We start from the raw sequence: 22,384 nt of genomic DNA on the forward strand, positions 1-22,384 counted from the left end.
GGTGTGTTCCTTCAGGTCCACAAATGTCATAATTGTAAGGGAAAAAACCAAAAGTCATAAAAGTATAAGGTCACCCTAAGCACACAAGATTTCCTGTGTCTTTAGCCAGCAGTGAATTTATGCTTTATACCAAATATTAAATCTTTAACAATTTGTCCAAAACCTTTGTGCAGAAACAATGTCCTACAAGAGTCATGCTGAGAAAGAATCTAAATGTTCCATTAGACCTTGAAAACTTTGTCTTTTGTGCTCTTGTTTGTTATCAAATTTGGTCTGAAAGGCAGAGGGTTGTAATTCACATTGTAAAATGACCTCATTGTTCTCTTCCTGACACTAAAGCCTGTGGTGGTTTGTAATGTGAGCAAAGAATTATGTCAATACAATATTTTTGCACTCATTCTGTCCTCACTCTCTGTTCCTTTCATCAGCTTTTTATAATCCTAGAAAGAAGATTCTGTGGGAATCAATTTGGGCTTCTTGTTCAGGGATGGAGAGAGGCAAATGTTTTGTTATATTTTTATCCTATTTACAGTTCTTAGTACAGTTAAACTTTTACCAGTGAATGGACACACCATAAAGATATAAATAGTTTTATTGGGAACTGCTCTTCTAACAGGGAGCACTAACAATTGCTTTATAACAGAGCAAGAGGAGGACAGAGAACACTTCCTACAACACTGCTTTAAAATGTAAGGATAATTGGGTGGAAAATGGATAAGAAATTAAAAACAACAATAAGGATACACTCAGTTGTTAAATCTAATAGCTAATATGCCTGAATTAGGCAATGTGCTGCCTTCTGACAGCTGCTGCTGGAGGTTCTCCCAGTAATTAACAATCAAAATTCCTCCCAACCACCTGAAAATATGGAAACATGGAGCATTTCTCTCTTTGCCTCCCCGGATGGCAGTGGGACGTGGCAGCTCTGCTGCTGGAAGATGATGTTGGTGCTGAGGTTGTGCTGTAAGAGCTGATGTCAGGCACTGAAAAATGACCTGCTTCATCAAATCCCTTACTTAAATTAGCCCGTAATCTCAGATTAAAAACCTCCCAGTAAAAAGCTCTGGCTGCTGCTGGCTCTGAAATTATACAATCCTTAGTTTAAATTCATTAAATAGTTATGTGGAAAGGGGAGCAAGCCATCTGTAATAAGCTAAAATTGCTGACACAGTCCTCATAATAGGTTCTTTCCCAGAGGTTTTTATTGCAGTTATATAAGAAATCATCGACTTAGGAAGTTCAAAGAAACTTTCAAAATAGATCTTTTTTTTTTTTGGTTATGTTTTCTGAGCGATGTAGCAGGAGACCATGAAGATATTGCTCATAATAATTAGAGCTGTGAAACCTTGGGAGCAGATGCCTGGGGAAAAGGGGAACTTCGTTATTTACAGAAAGTTTGAAGAATCCTTTAAAATGGAGGAATGTTTGAAATCCAAGTTAAAGTAGCCACTGCCTGGGAATCATGTTAGTTAGGCCTTTAATCTTAATAATAATTATAGAGGATGATCTGCAGATCTCAGCTACAAAATCACAATGCACTTGCTCGATGGATTTTTGGGTTCTCTCTCATCACACAACAGGTGATTCCAGGATGAACCCAGCGGGATTTACAGCGTGGATAATTCCAGGATGTAACTAAAGCACATGGATTTGCAGCCTGGAGCAGGAGGTGGTTTCCTCAGCCTCCAGCCTGAGCCCCACGTCCCAGTACATCACACAACTGACAGGCCCTCCCATGTTGGACCAGCAGAGTGATGGTGGAAATGAGATCTGGGAGCAGGAGGGGCCTGGAGGGTTTCTTGGGGTTGTTCTGAATTGAGAGAGAGAGAGAGGACAACATTGGAAATGAGCTGGAGAAATGAACTGGTTCATAACTCCTTCCCTTTCTGAGGGAGCCACAGAAAAAACACCACTCGGGGGGACTCGACGTGCTTTGTTTCATTATTCTTGTTACAACAAACACTTAAATAATGCCTTTTTTTTTCATCTCAGCTTCTCCTTCACTGCAGGCAGCAGTTCCTTATATTCCAGTCTGTCCTCTTGCTCACACATCCATTAATATTCACGCTGGCCCAATGCTCCAGTTCAGCATGGAAAAGTCCTGAGAAATTATTTCTTTCCCAGGCTGCAGAACTCACTGCCAATGACATCCCAACCTCTGGAGAGGCAAATTCATTAATTTTGGCAGAAAAATCACAATTTCTGCTTTGAAAGTATTGATTTCCTGAAAAAATACTGAAATGCCTTGTCATTAACACCTCTTTAGACATCTACAGCAAGGTACCTCTAGGTCCTTTATACAAGATTAACTAGAAATGCTGCTCATTTTTTTGGACAGAGCACATTCACAGTAACCACAGGACACCAGTTAAATTTTTTTTTTCAGGCCCATCCATAAATAAAACTTTTAGCATAAGGAAAAAGCATCCAATTTGCTCAGGGAAAAGTCTGAATACTCAATGAACCTCACACCAGGCCAACACTCAGTGAAGATCAGTTCAGCAAAATCACGTGACAGTTGTGTTTTTACTTCTGTTTTTCTTTATCATTTCATCTTTATCTAAATGTGGAAGCGAGGAATTTCCAGGGAAAATAGTAATATTATATGTATTTTAAATAAAAGTTACAAGAACACAAGATCAGAGTTTCATAGGATTGCAAAATGGTTTGGATTGGGAGGGAGCTTCAAGACCATCTGGTTCCACCCCCTGCAATGGGCAGGGACACCTTCCACTAGCTCAGGTTGCTCCAAGCTCCATCCAACCTGGCCTTGGACATCCTCAGGGAGTTACAGTTCTTTTTTATCCATGAAATTATTTATAGTTCCATTCTGTAAAGAATGTTACGAGGTAACTTTGTTTTGAGGATTGGGTAACTTAGTTTTAAACGGATTTTTTTTTTTTGCCCCTAGCCAGTCATAGTTTTATCTAGTTCTAGTTAAAAAATCACAACTTTTGATTATTTTTTTTTTACAATTCTGGCATTTATGAGCTTTCAGATGTGCCAGCAGTTAACCTTTATGTGACAATGAGTGAAACCTCTCCAAACATGTGCTGGTTGATTTATAATTGTATCTGCATTAAGAGCTCAAGTTTAAACCAAACAGTTGGAATCGGTGTCCCAGAAATAACTTCTTTTCAATATTTGGTGTCAGTCAGTATTAAGGACTGACTGATTATTCTGTAGCTTAAAAATTCTTGGCACAAACTTTGGGACATGCTGAGGATCTGGAGGAGATAATCTGTTTGATGGATGATTTATCTCAGCTCTAGGCCTGTGTTACCCTTAATTTTATAAAAGGGAGGAGGACTAATAACGCCCATGGGATTGTTCATAGTGCCTGACATTTGAAGAGGTGAAAAAGTCTTTGAGTAATTGGAATTGCAGTTTGAAGTAGTGTGGATGTCCTGTCACTCCTCCTGACGAGCTGAGGTTGGAAGGACAGCTTTCTTAGCTGGGACTCCAATGTTTAGAAAGTATCTGCCATTTATTAATCCCAGGATCTCCACACTCCAACCTCTGTGAGACGGGGAAAGCTCTTTTTATTCCACCTGTCCCACCTTCCCATTGAAACTGCTCATGTGTGGAAAATAATAAGATGGGTTTGGGTGTGTTTTTCAGTCATACAAATTCACCTCCTCTGCAGCTCAGAGCTGGGGATGCACAGGGTCTTCAAGTACCCAAAAATATCTGATTCTTTCTAGGTTAACATGTTGAACAGTGGAGTGATCTTAGTCCTTCCCTTGAAAATTCCAGAGGTGTATAAAGCTAACATAAATCTGCCCAAATTATTAAAATTCAAAGAGCAAAAATTAAAATTCGAACTGCAGAGTGAACACGAGAATTTGGGAGGTCTGGGAGTGTTTTACGGAGCTGCTGCCAGGGGATGTGATGTAAAGTGCCCTCCTGAGCAGAATTCCAAAGGTTTTCTTAATCCATCACAACAAAGGTGATCTGTAGTGATGCCTTCTTAAAAAGTCAGCCCAAAAAAATCTGCACCACAGGCTGATGATTCTTTTAGCTGCATGTTTTAAATAGGAGATATTTTTGGAATACTGAAACCATTAAAATCTGCTTTAGGTACCTGTGCTAAATATGGTTAACTGGCTCCACTTGTTAAATTTCTTTCCATTTCTGACAGAAGTTGGGGAGGAAGAAAGGAAAAGGGTCTGTTAATTCTGTAGCACTTTTTTTTTTTAATGAACTTTTTTGATTGATGTTTTGTAATTGCTGAAAAAAATTGTCAATATCAGTATTTTCAAAAAGGTTTGGCAAAATACACAGTAAATATTGAAATATTATGTGGACTTCCTGTATAAATTGGGTCATGGTTAATAACTTAGAGACTTGCTAAAACCAGAATGTTTTGTATTGCACAGGATTTTTTTATATTGAAGCATATTGAAGTGTATCTGGGAACTGAGCAATCCCAAATTGTGGAGATCCTTGTGGACAGCATGAATCCACCTCCTGGGTGGGTAAGGAGAGCTGGGCAGAAAAATTGCTTTGTGAACTCTGCCAACATCAATGACACTGAAATATCTCCTGTAATAGAGGTCAGCAAACCCCCAGAAAATTGCTTTATCATAATTTTTCTTATCCACTTTCTAGTCTTGACAGAAAAGAGAATTGAATTGTTAGATCTGAGGTATTATAAAATAGAGATGTCACTGGTTTAGAGCCACATAAATGTAGGTTTTGTGCAGGTATGCACTTACAGTATTAATGCAAAATATATTTCGGGCCATTAGTTAAATTTCACTTAAATACAGTGTATTTATGGAATTAAATGTGAATTCAAATGGAGACTGACAAATGACTGTTGGGGTGATAGGGAGAAGAAAGAGCCTACTTTAGGGTTTTGCTTAGTGAAAAGGAATAAGACTTTCATCTGCCAGTATCTGAAGGGGTTAAAAGTTGGGAGAAAATGATCCTGCTGGCACAATAACCAAGGGCTCACAAATAAACAGAGACTGGGAGGAAGATTAATTTTAACTGCTCAAGGTGAGAGGCTTCAGATCTGTCTGTCAGTGCTTGTGGTGGTGTAAAGGTCTCAACGTTTTGACTGATCTGTGTGGGCAGCTTTGGGGAGGGTTGTACTGCACAGGTGACACCCCTCAGGCTGGGGGGGTTTATTGGCATCCTGGCAGCAGAAAGCCCCAGTTACACCTGTCATGAATTTTCAGCAGAATGAGGATCAAATTCATCCAGAGGAGCAATCCCAGAGGGCCCCGAGGTGGTTGGAGCAGCCAAATGTGGCTCGTGGGCACTCCTTGCTAGTCCTGGTCTCTGGAGGGATGGAAGGATTCCAGGTTTGCTGTGTTGAGCAGGTAAAAGTCTTGTTTTTCCAAGAACACTTTATGTGCAGAGGTGGAGTCAGGGGGAATTAAATCAGAGGGTGAAGAACAAAAGCCCTGATGGATTTTGGCTCAGATAAGGAGAGGGAAGCTTGCCTTCAAGAGAGAGATGGATGCACAAGGCCTTATGGATCTGTGTGGAATTCCACTTGAGTTGTCCCCTAGGGCTCATATCTTGTGGTTAGGTGGCTAAACCCAGCTTTGAGCCCAGCCCTGCTCCTGCAGGAGCAGTTTCTGGGTAAAGCAAGTGGATGATCTGCCATAATTCCTGCATGGTCCAGGTCCCACTGGAGGGAAGGGCCATCTCAGCACTGCAGTCTTACATCCTCCTGCAGAGATGGTCCTGTTAGTGAGGATGGGGAAGCTCCCTAAAACTGTGCAACCCTGAAAATTCCATGGCTTTTCTGTGGCATCCATGGCTTTTCTCTCCTTTGCACTGCACAGGACTTGCTGTTTAATCTGTGAGGTTTTGGTCCTGGGAGCGAGAGGCACCAAATTCCTGGTGGGATGTGGTGCCAGACTGGTCGTGGCTGATTAGCAAATGTCACCAAGGCCTCTGCTATTCATGGATCATCATCCAGAAGGGTTTGGGGCTCCCAGTGTGCTCTTTTGTACTCTTGAGTGTGGTCCTGCAGGAACTGAGGTCAGTGGGGAAGCATCCCAGTGAAATTGTAGTATCACGCCCAAGAACAGCTCTGTAAATTCGAAAATAATGTCATGGCATTCTGCATTCCATTTTTTTTCCACTTCAAATGCAACAGCTCTGGAGATTAAGAGAGTCATTTCACTAAAACCAGCCCTGCTAACTCCTACTTAGATCTTTAACTCACACTTGGATCTGAAAGTCACAGAGTTCTCCTTCTGGTGCCCTGTCATCAGTAATAAATGCTTTGCAGTCCCCAACTTGCACCTTGCATGGCCTCATTGCCTTCAGTGGGTTGATCAGATGTAATTAATTCACTCCAGAGTTGTTTAATGATGCATAAGAAGGAATAGATTCAAGCTCAATCTTGTAACTGCTTTGCCTCTGAAATCTTAACAGGATTAAAGCACCATTAAAAAAATCCAAGTAGTTCTGTGAGCAGTGAAACTAATGAAGCCAGGATTCCTATGGATTTGTGTCTTTTGCTTGATTGACTATTTAACTGATTTATGGGAAGATTATTTTATCTCTACATACACCTCTAATCCCTTTCTGCTGAATATTTTGGCAGTTCCACTCTGCTCGCTGCAGAAATTCCCCAGTAGGATCAATAGTTATTAGGACAAAATTGTTCAAAACCTGGCTCCTCTTTTACCTAACCCCCTGGCTTTAGAAAATTGAAACACTTCAGTTTTTTTCTTTGCATCTTTGACTGCTACATTTTGATGGGAAAAAGCAGAGAGACATAGTCAGGAGCTCGATAAACCCTAATACCATAAAATAAAGATGAAAAAAAGTGACATAAAGAGTATGTTCTTTGAGATAATTCACAGGGCCGTGAGAATAAAAAGAAGCAATCACAGAGCAATCTTGAAAAGTGCCAAAAGGCTAACAGTATTAGAAGAAAATGTTTATGACTGAAACAAAGTTGTTGGGAATCAGATCATGGATTTGGAGTGGGGAACCACGCTTTTATTTTTACTAAGTCCATTATTTTAAAAAGCTTTGGGAAATAGTTCTGCTTAAATAGAAGAGTAAGAATTAAATAAATGTCTAAAAAAGAATGTCACCAAAATATATAGGTCCTAAAAAATGCACTAATGAACCAGATAAACAGTTACCTGGGATGAAAAAAACCTTATTATTAAATTTCTCTGGGTTTACCAGCTGTGAAAATAAAGCCTGTGTCATTCAGGAATATAATAAATCACATTTTAAATGTCATGTCACCACTCACTAGGTTTTATAAAACTCAGACTACCCAAGTAGTTAAAAAATCTTTAGAGCTTTATAGTTTATGAAACCCAAGAAATAGGAAAAGTCAGGGATAAGACCCAATACCTGGGAATGAAAAAAATATACTTAATGTCACACAGACAAGGAAAGGAATAGCATTTGTGTGTGTGTGTGTTCTTTACAACCTTTGTGCACATTCTGTATTATTTTTATTATTTATTGTATTTTTTTTCACATAAGTTGTGAGGGTTTCATGGTGTTTTTGGTAATTCTAGAACTAGTCTTGAGCAACACTTTTCATATATAAAAATCCCAGGTCCTGAATGTTCATAACTCACTAAAAGACACTCTCAAGGTGTAACCATAACTAGAGAGTTATTTATATTAAAATAATATAATTTCTTGTGTATGTGCTTTGCAGTGGCAGCAACACCCACATTCAAACCTGTAAATCTGCCATAATTTGGGGAGTACAAGTTTTACAGTCATGGCTCAGATTAGAGCAGACAGAGCTTGTTAAGTTCAAAGTCATTTGTCCATTTTGCTGTTTCTGATTCTTCACTCCAGGAGAGTTTGGATTGTATTAATGTGCTTTTTGTTCAGCTGGAGGAAAATTCATTACAGACTAATTCAATAAAAATGGGTAATTTTAATCAACTTGATGTATTTCTCCTTGGTTACTGTATTACAAATCAATAGTAGTAAATCCATAGTTAAGACTTGCAAGCTGTTGCATAAAGATCCAGTGACTTCTGTCTCAGGGTCTTGAATTAAAATGGAAAGAAAGAGCAATGAAAGTTTAATGTCTGAATCCTTCCAGTGAAAAGATATTTTTCTTTTCTTTTCAAAATTCTGTGATGGATACAGAAACGAGCTCTAGAATTTTTTAACTTAAAAACCTCAAAGTAATTAGTTTATTTGTTCCTCCCTGATGGATTCTCTGCCCCTGCTTTGAACAGCCTTTCCACGGATTTCTGTGAATAAAATGTAGGGGCAGAATTTGGGGGCTGGAGGTGAAAGGTGCAGGTTGAATGGTGATGATTTATGTCCTTAAACTTCCCTCTTTTGCGAATTTGTTCCTTTAGGAAGCTCAGCAAAGCAGTGGATCTCCCAGCCAGCCAGAGAAGGATTTGAAGGCTTCTTTCAAGGTAAGTGTAAATACGTAAAATTAAAAAATTTGTTTTATCTACGTGAGATGATTTTTGAGAAAACAAGTGCAGTGGATTTTTTTGGTTGATATAAAAGATGAAACCTGAGGTGAAACTGGGAGGAACAGAACTTGACTAAAATACATCTCTTACGGAGAATTCCCCCTAATTAAATTGAAAAGTTGGCACCTTTGTCAGTCCTAAACGTTGCAAAGAGAATAATTTATGAATCCTGGCAATCTCTGTTTAACAGTACAAGGTTCACATAATGCATTTCCTGCACCTTTTGAGATCAGATCTCGAGGACTAAGACCTGGACTTGTTAAAAACAAGCAGCACAAAGTTATTTTCAGGTTGGCAGCTTTCCGAGATGAAGATCAGGACAGTCACATTCCACTGGTGTGTCTGTCCAGGAGGTACTAAATGAGTTGGATTTGTTGCTTATTGTTCATGTTTCTTCCTGTGTGAGTTTTTACAAATCATGGCCACATTCCCAGATATCCTGAAAATACAGGAGTGACAGATTTCATATGTTGTACATACAGGTCATCGAAGTTAATTGCATGAAATGGAACAATCCCCTGATTTAATCCCTGCATTGAGTTTATTTAAAACAAAACCACTTGTGAGATGTGAGGTAGTTTTAGGATTCTTTTAGTCAATTCCTTGATGCTGAATGCCAGGAGAATCAATCTGTATTTTGGTTTTGGAATAAGCCTCAGTTTGCAGACACTGGTAAAAATTTGCTTTTTTCCTAATTAATGACTTTCATTCATGAGAGTACTGAAATCAGAAATTACTGCTGATAATTAAAAAATAGACAAATAAGCATTTGGGAAGGAAAAAAAAAAGCTGGAAACAAATTTAAATTTAATCAATTAATTAGAAAAATTAAGACACCCTGATTTTGGTGATATTGTTTTAACTGTTAATGGACTGAGAGAGGAGACATCAAAGATCCTCTCCAATATTAGGGTGAGACTTTTTTTCAATAGTTGGGCAATATTTATCACTGAAATCAAAATTTTTCTTCTTGTAAAGAGGAAAAAACAGAGTCAAAGATCTCTTTAAATCTATAAAAAATGGAAGACTTTGATCTCTTTTTTTTCTTCAAAGAGAAACATGTAATGCTGGACACGGACTTGTTTGGCTCAGCACAAGTAATCAAGTTGAAGACATAAAAATATTTATTGGCAGTTAAAAGAAGAAAATAACAGAAAAGAAAAGAAGAAGAAAAGAAACAGTTTTGGTCATGATTTGTGTGCCTGAATATTGTTAAAATCTCACTTGTAGTGTTAAATATGCTGCAGAGCAGGAGCAGGTCTCTCTGTATTTGGAAGAGTTGCCCTGTGGGACAGTGCAAGGCAGGTGTCTGTGGGTTATCCCCTGGAGATAATATTCCTTGCAGGCAGGGTGGGCCCATCCCAAGGGATCAGATAATTCCCCCAACCCTTCCATAAACCTTCCCTGGCCAAGCTGAATTAAGACAGACAATATTGTTTTCAACCCAGGAAATCATTTGTGGGGGAAATGTTGAGCTCTCCCGTTTATCAGCAGAATGAAGTGGTGAGGAAAGCACGTGGTGGGAAGTTTATCAAACTCCCAAGTAATTGAAAGGAGCAGCAGTTTGAGAGGTGGGTGGCAATATTTCACTGGGCTTTGATGCAAACTCAATTCTGCTGCTCGACTGGTAGTGATTTTTACAAGGTTTTAATAAGGGGACGTCTGTGACTGTAGCCTTAGCAGAGTTCATGTCCTTTATAGCATCAATAATTTACAATAATTCAATAGGGACCCGCAGAATATAAAACAATCCTAGTGGAAAATGACTTCATTGGAACCATCTTCTGTGGCTGAAGATTCTTTTAAGTGTCTGGTTTCAATGAAACACGAAATAACGTATCCATTATACTTTTATCATTGCACAAGAGAAAACCTTGTTCAACAGTCTTTTGGTGAAGAGAGTTGTTACATTTCACTTGCTTTAGTGTGAAGAGAACAATTTCTCATCTTTGGGCTGCTTCTGAAAAATTTCCAGTGTGACTTGAACAGGAAAGCATTTAATAATTTACATAATATCTATTTTAAAACATGTGCCTAAAGAAGTGCCTGAGATGTTGTTCAGATAGTGTTCAGTAAAAATGCATAGACCCACTTCTAATCTTGGTCACATCCTCCATCCTCCTAAAAGCAGAAGATTTCTAGGGATTTTAATAGAATAAGCTTTACAAGGGAAGAATTTGGAACCTGATGTGTCTTACAGCACCTCAGCATCCTCTGAGTACAACCAGGACTTGGGGCTGCTGGTGCATGAGAGGTTGGACACGAGCTGGATTATCCTGAGCTGGCCCTTTCCAACCAGGCCATTCCACAATTCTGGGACATGGATGGAGGGGCAACCCCTGTATTTGAATCTCAGAAGTGCTGAAACCATCGTTGTCACATAATACTTGATTTTATCCTGCTTTCTGAAGAATTAAACGACCATTCTCTACAACTTTTTGTCTCCATGTGAACTCCCTGCTTTCCCCAGTTTTCAATCTGTTTATCAGTGTTGTCTGAAATTGAGAGAAATACCAATATTTTCTATAAATAATAATCCAGATAGAGGAATGAAATCATAGAAATATAGAATGGTTTGTGTTGGAAGAGACCTTAAATTCATCCAGTGCCACCCCCTGCCATGGGCAGGGACACCTTCCCCTATCCCAGGTTGCTCCAAGCCCTGTCCAGCCTGGCCTTGGACACTTCCAGGGATGAGCAGCCACAGCTTCTCTGGGCAACAGATCCTTTTACAGAAACCACTGTGATAAAGTCTGTGGTTGTGTTCAACCTCTGTTGTTCACCAGATAAACTACATGAGAGATCATCCTCAGACAGGTGCTTGGAAATTAGTTTGTGTTATTCCTGCTTTTCCCACAGTTTCTTCCTTCATGATAATCACTCTTAATCTTTTTTAAAAGAAAAGAGTCACATGAAAACCCAAATAACAAGCAAAATGTCATCTGTGCTCATGTATCCTTAGTTATTTGACATATATCCTGATCTATTTTGTATCTTTTTGGCAATAATTCAGTTGTCTTTAGATCCCTTCAGCCTTTCAGGAGGCTTTATTTGGTGTTAATTCTCTCTGAAATCAACTGAGTTTGCCAAAGAATTTCTGAAGGTTCGAAACCCATTTCTAGTCTCCTGGAAATCTTTTCATTTTCATTGTTGTCACAAGGCTTTTTCTACATCCCCTTTACATAAGTTAAATTAAGAACATAGGTCTAGTCATAGTCGTAATCAATTTTCTGATTCTGTAGAGAAGGGAAAAGTGCTGGAGCATTAACAATTTTTAAAAGTACATTTAAATCATTATTCATTTATAGGGTTGCATTAATTTCTGAATAATGCAGCACTGGAGATGGATGATTCACAGCGATGTAAAGTCTTTTGTAGTCATTTAGAGCCTCATTATATGAATCTATCACTCACTGTTTCCACCCACAGACACTTCTTGAACTGATGAGGCAAAATCATTATGATGCAGATAAAAGGGAGAGCCTGGCAAAACAAATACAACAACAGTTTTAATTAGGCTAATGTTTTTAAATTCCCACAAGGTTATAAAAGCACACTTGCAGCCGTTTCAAGCACAAATGGATCAGGGCTCAATCCTTCCCAGTCTGAATACGGGATTGAATCCAACTGCAGCACCAAGCAGTGATCCCAGCTCTTCCCAAAAACGGGCCTCTGGTTCAGCAGCTGCAGGAGAAGTGGCATATCCAGGTCGGTGGAGGAATTTGCTGACTCGGCACATAAACCTGCAAAAGCCTTGATACCCCAAAATGAACCAAACTGAACCCAAAACAAAGCAGTAAAGGCAGAAAGAGTAATAACCTGTGGGTCCCAGAAAGCACAAATAGGTGGAGGTTGGCTCCAAAGTGCCAACTCACACGTTGCTTCTATTTATTTCTATTTTATTTGCACAAAGGCTTCTTTTTCTATTTGTTTCCTCAAATAATGACACTTGTGCATTGATTTTCTTTTTCTTTGTTTTTGTCTTTTGGAAATCTAATCCTTTGTTAGAGGTAGGACTGTGTTATTAGTGGAAACACGAGCCTGTTGAGGGAGGCTGAAGTGCTTCATCAAGCAGAAATAATGTGTTTGGTTTCATTTCCCTCCCCATGGAGAAGATTAGAGGCATGAACAAGTTAGGGTGGGGTACAACCAAGGGCTTTGATGAAAAGAATGGAAAAAAAACCTGCTAAATTTGATATGAACATTTTTTAGATCTTTACGAGGTGTTTTGTGAGCCATTTTTTACTTCTTAATTTGTGTGCACTTAACAGTTTTCTCATGGAAATTATAAGAAGAAGGAATTTCTATGCAGCTTCTTGTGGGCAGTTCTTGTTTGAAGAAAATTTTACTTTTCAGGCAGAGATTTTTTTTTTCTTTTCTACTTGTCTGTGTTCCCTTAAAAGGTGAAGGATGTCATTCTCTAATTTCTGACTTAACAATTCACCACATCTTTTACTGTTAACACACCCTAATGCTTAAGACTCTGCCATGAGTCTCTGTGGCTACTGGTTGTTCTGGAGCTGTTTTTAATCTTATATCATAGATTCATGGAATCACAGAATAGTTTGGGTTGGAAGGGACCTTAAAGCTCATCTTGTTCCACCCCCTGCCATGGGCAGGGACACCTTCCATTAGCCCAGGTTGCTCCAAGCCCTGTCCAGCCTGGCCTTGGACACTTCCAGGGATGGGGCAGCCACAGCTTCTCTGGGCAACCTGTGCCTTTTGGAGGGAAGAATTCTGTCCTAATATTCCAACTAACCCTTCCCTCTGTCAGTTTGAAGCCATTCCCCCTTGTCCTGTCACTCCATCCTCTTGTAAGTTGTTGTTCTCCGTCCTTCTTGTAATTTGTGGTGCCTCTGAGTTACTGCAGATGTACCCAAATACCTGCTCCTCAAACAGGCTTGAGAACCTGTTCTATGTCTGCTTCTAGTGATTCCTCTGGGGATGACTCCCACATCCTTGGACAGTAAGGAAAGGCTGTGAAGGGCCACATCAGTGGTGTCACACGTGCCAGAAGCACAAAAGCTTCTTTTGGAGCTCTTGAAACTCTTGGAGCTGCTTTTTCACCTTGATCTTTGAAGATCAGAGGAGATCAAGGCCACCATGTGACTGCAAGATGTACAGAAGCACAGTGCAGGCTCTCAGGAAATGTTTATTGAGACATTTGTTCTCAGTGTTGTGTATACAAGGGGTTCACATTGTTTATTTATTTATTTGCTTCAGGTATTTGGGCAGAAATACGAAAAAGCTGCAGAGTACAACTCACTTTTAGAGTCTTACACTCTGGAGGGAGTTATCAGAGCTGCTGAGCTCAGCACCCCATGTGTTAATTCAAAGGTTCTCATAGCTAAATTTCCTGGGTGTTCTAAAAAAATTAAACTTCCAGGGAAAATTATAAAGGCAAACAGATTTTTGGCAGCTGGGCTGAAATTACTGCAGTGCAGCTTGTGCATTCAGCAGGAGTGTTGAAGGCTTTGTGTGATGATGGGCAGAGCCTCTTCTTCCTTCCCACAGCGAGACCCCCCCAGTGGGACATTTGGGATCACAGGCAAAAAAGGACAAATCTGGACCTTTGAGCCCCAACCTGCTGTCCAGAGGATGTGGGTTGCTTCAGCAACACTGTACCTGCTCAAGGGGCCACCAGCTGCTTTGCAGGGTGATGGAGGTGACAGATCCTCTCTACCAATAATTCCTGTTCATTATCATCCATATCTGCCATTTTTGTCACCCCTGAGGAGGAGGGGACAAGCAGTCCACGTGCAGAGTGGCTTCTTGCATAGCTCCCTGTGAACAGGCCAATTTCTCGTGTTTTAGCCCCAAATGGTCACTGGGTGCTACAACCTTCACATTCCCCATGGAGAACAGGGAATATGAAGCATTTTACAATTAAATGTTCCTACCCAGTCTCCCTCCCAGCTGCCATCATCTCTTAAACATGCTTTGTGAGTGGTTTACGAACTGACACTCCGGGGGGGGGGATGTGTCTGATGGTGTTTGTACCAGTTACGTCCATTATTGAACCTGCCCATTGTCACTTGCTGTGTGAATGAGATTGTTATTGCTCCTCCAAAATGAAGTGTGCACGAGTCAGAAGCGCTCCATGAATATGGAAATGATGCAGGAGGCCATTAATATGCTATAAATTTTGCAGCTTAGTGCTTTGCTCGGAAACCGCGAGCGGTTTGATTTCGCCCCGTATCCAAACACACATCCAGCAGATTGGTTTCCCCAAGGAAAAGGCAGGTTATGGAGAAGTTATATTTCTATTAGGCAGCATTTGCATAGAAATGATTGCTTCCTGTGGGGCTTGAGGTGGTAGGAGAGCGAGGGGAGGAGGAAGTGCAATGGTAAAACACCACGACGCCGTGATTGTTTTTAAATATAGAAAGGAGAACTTGTTTTATACCCACGTGTGATGGTGATGGTGCTGTCATGAAAGATGTGATCACCTTGTGGCAATGCAGGTTACAAAAAACGAGTCATGGTTAGTGATGTATTTAAAAAAAAAAATATAAAAAAAAAAAGTTATTTTCTTGTTCTGATGGAAAACCAAACTTTTAAATCCTTGCTGAACAGTGCAGTAGAGAAGCCAAGAGCAGAGTGAGACACCTTCCCACTGGGGAGCTGTTCTCCTGAGTCTATTTGAGGTACATTAGCATGGAAATGCTGGGAAGACTGAAAATGCTGCTTTTCACATGGAATTAAAATCATTAGGCATTTCTAACAGGGGTTGTTAAGTACAGAAATGCCACCAGGGGCACACTGGAAGGAGCGAGGAGGCTGCAGGAGCCCCTTTGGTGCTGGTGGGCACCAAAGAACCCTTCAGTGACCAGAGCAGGACAGAGCCACTCTCCTGGCACAGCCCATCCATGGCTCTGTGGTGCCTGTGTGGGAAGAGACGGAACTGAGCTCCAGGGATCTTCTTCCAAGAGCCTTCTGGCTTTTGGAGTGTTGCAAGGGAAAAATAACACCTTGTTCCCCTGCTGGTTTCACTGCTTTAATGCTGGAGTTAAAAGTTCCCTCATTTAGCCAGGCTTGCTTAGCTTTCACTGGTAATTGTTCCTGCTTCTTTCCTAATTGCTCCTTGCCCCGCTGGAGAATTTGGGTCATGGAAGCCAGGCCAGATGCTCTAGCACAGTTGTTTTGGGATGGGGATATGGCAAATCAATTGATCACGAACGAATTTCTTGAACTGTGTGATGTGCAAACATGAGTCGAGTCCTTCGTGGTCCTGGCACAGAAACATATTTTCCCTCGTTGAAGAGATTTAAAAGGGAGAATATTCTCATTCCAATTTTTGTCGTGAGGACAGATTGCTTTCTTGTTTTCCATTCTCATTAGAACCTCTGTCAAAAAGGAGCCATTTGGAATTTTAATGCTTTATATTTCTTGTAATTCACGATGTTTAGGCTGTAAGAACCTGACCTTTCCACTACTCTGTGATTTGACTGACTGATTACTTCCTCCTCAAGTTGCCACCCCTTTTTTTCCCGTGTTACAAAGAGAGGTAATTAAGGAAGATTTACGTGTCTGTTCATCATTTCTTTCCGTGGTGTAGGTCACACGTGTCCTATTGTTGCGGTGAAGTTAAGAGGTATTAATCACTTTGGGTGAACTTGCAAAGCATCCCTTCCCTTTTTCTGGCTTTCATTGTTCTCAGGTATGCTAAATGAGAGTAAAATATGCAAGAATAGTCTCAGGCATAAAAATTAATGATCAAGACAGAAATTCACTATAGCAAGAGGCTTCGAAAACAGCTATTTCGAAATCACAGTGTTGGCTGAGGTTTCAAAATAGCTGTTTTCAACAACTTCATGGTCTTTCCACTCCAACAACAGATTCCCTCGCCTTGCTGAATAACTCACAGAGGGATTTAATGCATTTCATAAGCACCTTCTAACAGAGTTTTCAATTTATGAAAGTTGCTTTGGGTGAATCTCTGTTGTGGGTGTTTATAAAGCCATTGTAGCGGCATTAATGAAGAATCTCCACTGACATATTGTCCTAACCTTTGAATATTGCTCAGGTGAAATCCTCTCCCTCGCTGACATTTAAATTAAACTTATTTTGCAGCATGCATTCCTGAATAAAAGTCCTGAATAAAATCTGTTCCTGACTGGCTGCACAGCTTTGGCAGCCACGGTCTCCTAATAAAAACACATCTCTAGAAAGGAGATTAAAGTTTACAGGCACCTATTTTTGAGCTTGCCACATTTGTTAGATCTGAGTGTTCTAAGTTAATGTAAGACAATACAAACATTCTGTGTGGATAGAGATTTTATTCATATGGGGAGAAATCTATTGTGAAGTTTAGTTCATCTTGCATTTTTGTGACATGTCCTCTCCTCGGTGCTTTTTGTTTGGTAGAAAAACACTCTTATATTAAAGGAGTTCTGCCCTGTGTTTGAACAACCCCATTTCCTATTTCATTGGCCAGAGGCATTTTAACTGTTTCCTTTTTAATTATGCTTCAGGTAACATTTTGGTACTAACTCAGAAGTAAATGTTACCAGAACATCAGCACCTCCGATCGGAGGAAGGAGAGAGCCCAGTTCAACCCCCAGGCTGAGTGTGAGACCAACCTTTCCTGGTGATTCTGTGGGAAAATTTGGTGTGGCTGCTAAAGCCATTTCTGTGGGTTCTTTCACAGATTTACCAAATCTGAAGCCATCACCACCAAACCTTCTGCTTTACCAGGTATTTTGGTGGAAATGGCTCATCCAGCCTCACATTTCTTGTGTCTTCTGCCAGGATCCCTCCCAGAGGTACTTTTGCCCTTTTCTTACCAGTCTGAGGGTTTGGTAGAGAGGGAAATATTTTTTTAGGCTGATTTGATTCTGTGTTGTTCTGCCTGCAGCATCTTGAAAAACAAATTTATTCAAATTTTAAAAAACAATGTTCTCAATCATCCTCACTCCGTCTTTTCCCAGAGTTGTCTGAGGGTTTCCTTGAGGTGCTCTTGTCCAGGTCTCTGACTGTAAGTGAATAATCTGTTGCAAAGCTGTTTTTTGCTCCCTGCCTTCACACCTGATGAGTAGATCATGCGTGTACTGGTACCAGTGCTGGCACTGGGCATCCTCTGCCAACATTTCATTGTCTGTGAAACTCTGCAAAGGCAACTTCTTCATGTGAAGAGGTAGGAGAATGTTCCGTGTTCCTCCTGTAGGTCTGTAAAAGTCTGCCAGTGACGAGGCTGCCTTTCAGTGCACCTCAGAAAGCTGCAGTTGTGAGGTGACAGTTCTCCTCCCGTGACAATCACTGTCACAGGAATAGCTCAGCGCTCTCTGCACGGGCTCAGGGGGCACATTGGCTTCTGCCTCACTGGTGACATTCCCACAGACAGAAGGTTTAATGGAGCTCATGCCAAGGCACACACACTCCAACAGAAAAATTAACTGAATAACCATTAAAGTTTATGGAGCGAATTCCTGAACGTGGGAATCCAGGGGGAATCCAGACTGAAGGAGTTTGTGGCTCCTATCGCTCCTTAATCAGATGTCAGCTCCCATTTCCACAGGCAGGTGGGGACTCACTCTCACCAACACACAACCACATTTCCAATCACCTATTTTATGCTAAAAGAGCCTAAATTTAACTCTGCTTGAATATAAAAAAGGAGCAGAGCTGCTAAGGCATTTAATAGGGGCGTGGAATGCTTTGAAAGTCCAAACTGATTCTTTTTAATGTCACTTGGGCCTTGCTCTGCTCCACAACGCACAAGTCGTGGCACTTCAGCACCTGAACAGTGGCTTAAAGTTAGAGGAAAAAGTTGAAGTGTTGTAATTTGGTTTTGAATCTGAAGGTTTCTAATTTCAGCCACTTCATCTTTTGAATTTATTTCGGCCTATAAGTTCTTTTCAAAATGCAGTGATGAAGCTCTCTGACAGATAACAAGGACAATCAATCAGCTTGTCAGCTGGGGAGTGAAAATGCTGTTTGGGAAGTGAAATCACAGCATATGTTGAAGGGAACAAATAAGAAATTATTCAACAAATTCATGGACATTTGTTACTGAAATAAAGTGGTTCTGAAGCACCACCTTCTTTGGGCACGTTTGGTTGTGAAAGTTTCTTTTTATTCCTCTCTGGCCCAAAAGGATGGGAAAAAACTGAATTAAAAGACCCTATTGGGTAAGACATTCCCTTTGGACACCAGAGCTGTGTGTTGCCATCTGAGCCATCTCCTGACATCAACAAAAACCTGGAAATACTTCAGTGTCTTCAATGCAAATTGGGTTTTTTTGTTTTGTTGGGTTTTTTTTTGCTTAATTCTTCCTCTTCTCTCTGGTTGTTGCAGTGTTGATGGTAACTCCTCTTTGTGCTGTTCCAGTAAGGATGGTCATTGGAAATTCTTCTGGGAAAAACTGTCCAGATCACCTGAAAATCTGGGAAGAATTCAGACAAGTAAGATCTCGTTTCTGCTTTTTCTCAGGAGATTCCCAGTGAAATGTGGCTGGGGCAGGTTTGTCACCTGCACTTGCACTGAATCTTCCTGATAATTGAGGAGCATCAAGAGAGACTTGTCTCAAAGTCATGACTTACCATTTCCATTTAACTCTCTTGAGCATCTGAAGAGACTTAGATTAAAGTGCAGAGGGAAGAGTCTGCTATAGATGAGGGAAGAGCATGAAATAGTACCTGGAAAAGGTGAATCTTTTGGCAGATGGAGGTTTTCAGAGGCTTATGAAGTGGCACTGAGATTAAACTTTTTTGTAAGATCAGGTACAACATGTGCTATTTAATCCCTGCCTGGGTGTAGCCTGAAAAATAGGAGAAGATTTAGTGTTTTCATTGATTTACTTAGAACTTTAAAGCAATTTATTGTTTAAATGGCTACAGCAAACATCTCTTCTCCCCTGGCTGATATAATTTCCTTAAATTGCTGGCTGTTTGTGTCTTCACATTTTTCTTTCAAGTTCATATTTCAAATCTGCATAGAAGACTCCCCATATTTTCTCTCCAGCTTGCAAATTTGCTATGTCTCAATTCCTGGGAGCCCCAGAAAAAAAAACATTTCCCATTTAAATGAATGAGAGAAGTCACAGTGCAAGATTGATTTCTGCTGCCCCGTTTTTCTTATTTATTCCCAACATTCTGCCCATTTGCCACGAGCTTCTTCACATTTCAGAAGCAGCCAGTCTTCTGTGAGGACAAATTGTGCTATTTATTTCTGTTCTCAGAGGAAACTAATGGTTTAGTGGGTGAAATGTCCAGGACAATAAGGAGAACTAGTCCTGTGTATTCCCAGCCAGAGAAATACATCTCAAGTAAATTGCTCTCAGCTGAAATCATTGCATGTCATGGAAGTAGGAACTGATTTGTATTCTGTTCTTTGTGTTTCTGAAGCATCAGAACCTGCCCGTGGGGAGGAGAAAGACAGGCTGGGCTTCACTATGCAAATAGTTTGGTTTTTTAGAGGGGGGGAGAAAAATGGCAAATGGATTTTTATGACATTTTTCAAATGCAATGTTTACCCTTCATCTTTAAGAGGATATATCTTTGTTAGGAACCAAGAGGGAAACAGCAAATTTAAAAGGAGAAAGAAAAAAAAAATAGAGTTGTTTTAAATTGCAAGTGTATCTGGGCTGTCAAAGCTTCACTCCCTGCTTTGGTCCCAAGCCCCAGTCCCCACACTGCTATGTAAATATTCCCGATTTTGCTCAGCAAGGCTTGGTTTGGTTCAAAGTAAACAACATCCAGGATTTTTTCCCTCTCTCTCTGACTCTGCATAACACTCCAGAGCTGTCCTGACACTCCACGAGGACACTGTGCTCTTCTGCCCACCCAGCCCAGCAGCTGCACCATGAACTCATTTCAGGTTAAGCTGAAAAATCATAGAATCACAGAATGGTTTGGGTTGGAGGGGACCTTAAAAGATCTTGTTCCAGCCCCACCATGGGCAGGGACACCTTCCACTAGACCAGGTTGCTCCGAGCCTCTTCCAACTTGGCCTTGAACACTTTGCAGGGATGGAGCATCTGCAACCTCTCTGGGCAAAGCAGAACCCTTTTCTTAAAAACACAGGGGATACCTGTGCCCCAGAAATGGCCTGGGTGATATGACAGGTGCCCTCAGAGGGGACCATCCCTGAGCCCAGCTGGTCACTGAGCTCTGCCTGGAGCAGAAACCATGGGATGTATGGAATGTAGGAACCCACACAAGTGTCACCGAAGTTATTTCACTGCTCTTATTTCAAATGGGAACGAATCACAGAATCATTAAATTTGGAAAAGACCTCCAAGATGGTGAAGTCTGACCTTCACCTGTATCCCACCATGCCCACTAAACCATATCATGGTTTGAACACTTCCAAGGGTGTGACTCCCTCACTGCCCTGGGCAGGCTGTGCCAAAGCTTTGTCACTCTTCCATTGAAGAAGCCTTTCCTGATATCCAGCCTGAACCTCTCCTGGCACAACTTGAGACCATTCCCCACTAGATAATAAATGAATGCTGTGGCCTCAATCCTAAAGGTGTGGGACTTAGCCCAGGGAATGTGGGTGCCAGGAGCTGGAACAAAGTGTGGCCAGGCCACAGGTGGTATCACAGAAATTCCAGTTCTTTGAAAAAATCTCATCAGGGACCTTCAGGCCTTTGAAATTCAGGCTTTTAGTGTATTTAACATGATTAGTAATATCTCCCAAATGCTCTCTCCCTACGTTTATTTTGCATATGCCCTAATTTCCTTGGACACTGGTGACAGTCACTGGTGTGTTCTCACTGTGTCTGGCAGCAGGTGAATCCTGGTGAGACATTTATCATTTCCTTTGCAAATATATGCATCTGCAAACTAACATAAAATCACTCCTGCTGTCACTGTTACATAAAGATGCTGATATTCAGGAAAGCAGTTTTCTCCATGAACATAATCGTTATAAGAATCTCCCTTTCTTTTAGTTGTAGGAATAAGCTATAGCTATAAAGATGTTTATTTCAGACAATTTCTATTTCCTTCTCTTTCCTTCAACTTGCTTTGCAAGAGGAATAACCTGTGTGGGAACTATAATTCCACAGAGCAGATACCCCCTAAGCCTCATGTGGATTGCCTGGGTTTGAGGCCAGTCCAAGCAAAATTCATTTCCTAAATCCAAATAGACTCCTGGAAGAGTTGTGGCATCACTGTGTATCTCTGAGAGAAGTTTAAAAGCTGAGGGGTTGAGTTTTGCAGTAAAAAAAAACCCAACTGGCTTTCCTGGGTGGGTATTGAAAAGGGAAAAAATTCCTTGTGGTTCTGCAGAAGTGGGATTTACTGCCAGGGCAGTGGAGCAGGAGCTTCAGTAAATGGTTACTGTGCAATACATGGTCCAGATTTTCATTACAAGCCTCGAAGAAAGTTACAGAAAACATACAAATCAAATTCTAATATATTTTTGGAATTTCCAGAGCTGCCTGAGCCGTAAGAGTTCATTCCATCAGATGCTACACTTTTCCCTCAGCATTTAAAAGAGAAAAGGTTCTGGAAAAGTAGCAAAACTGGAGTCTTTTAATTAAAGTTGTGAACAGCATAATTATTTCAGTTCTCACAACATTTGGGAGCGAGCTAAGTGTGATATTTATATATACACACATGTATAAGCACACATACATACCCTCTGGAAAATCAAGTCTCTCCAGTTTTTTTTTTTATTTTTGGGTTTTCAATTTTGTCAGCTGTCCCACAGCAATTAAGAAAAATGGTCTCTGTGAGATCCTCAAAGAAATATGTCCCAGTGACTTGAGAAATTGAATCGGAAAAACTTTAAAACATGAAGATTGTGGTAGGGAATGTGGATTATGATCTCTTGCAGGATTTGTGGTGCTGCCTGGAGAAGTTGGGAGCTCTCTGGAAACTCATCCTTCCCAGAGGACTCTCCTGTTGGCCTCTTTCCCCTTCTCAGTGTAAATACATTTGAGAAATTCAGGTTTATTTATTTTTATTTTTTGGTTTTTTTGCTTGCAG

The 22,384-nt window shown here is 40.6% G+C and overlaps 1 long non-coding RNA gene across 1 annotated transcript in view; it reads left to right on the forward strand.

Moving 5' to 3' along the window:
- Window positions 1-22,384, forward strand: part of LOC135419428 (uncharacterized) — a 50,452-nt gene that overhangs the window by 15,700 nt on the left and 12,368 nt on the right. The window contains exons 3-4 of the long non-coding RNA XR_010432983.1: window positions 8,322-8,384; window positions 18,744-18,850. This is a non-coding gene — a long non-coding RNA (uncharacterized LOC135419428). The remainder of the gene's footprint in view (window positions 1-8,321; window positions 8,385-18,743; window positions 18,851-22,384) is intronic.

This window comes from Pseudopipra pipra, chromosome 10 (assembly GCF_036250125.1).
Source record: "Pseudopipra pipra isolate bDixPip1 chromosome 10, bDixPip1.hap1, whole genome shotgun sequence".
NCBI lineage: Eukaryota > Metazoa > Chordata > Aves > Passeriformes > Pipridae > Pseudopipra > Pseudopipra pipra.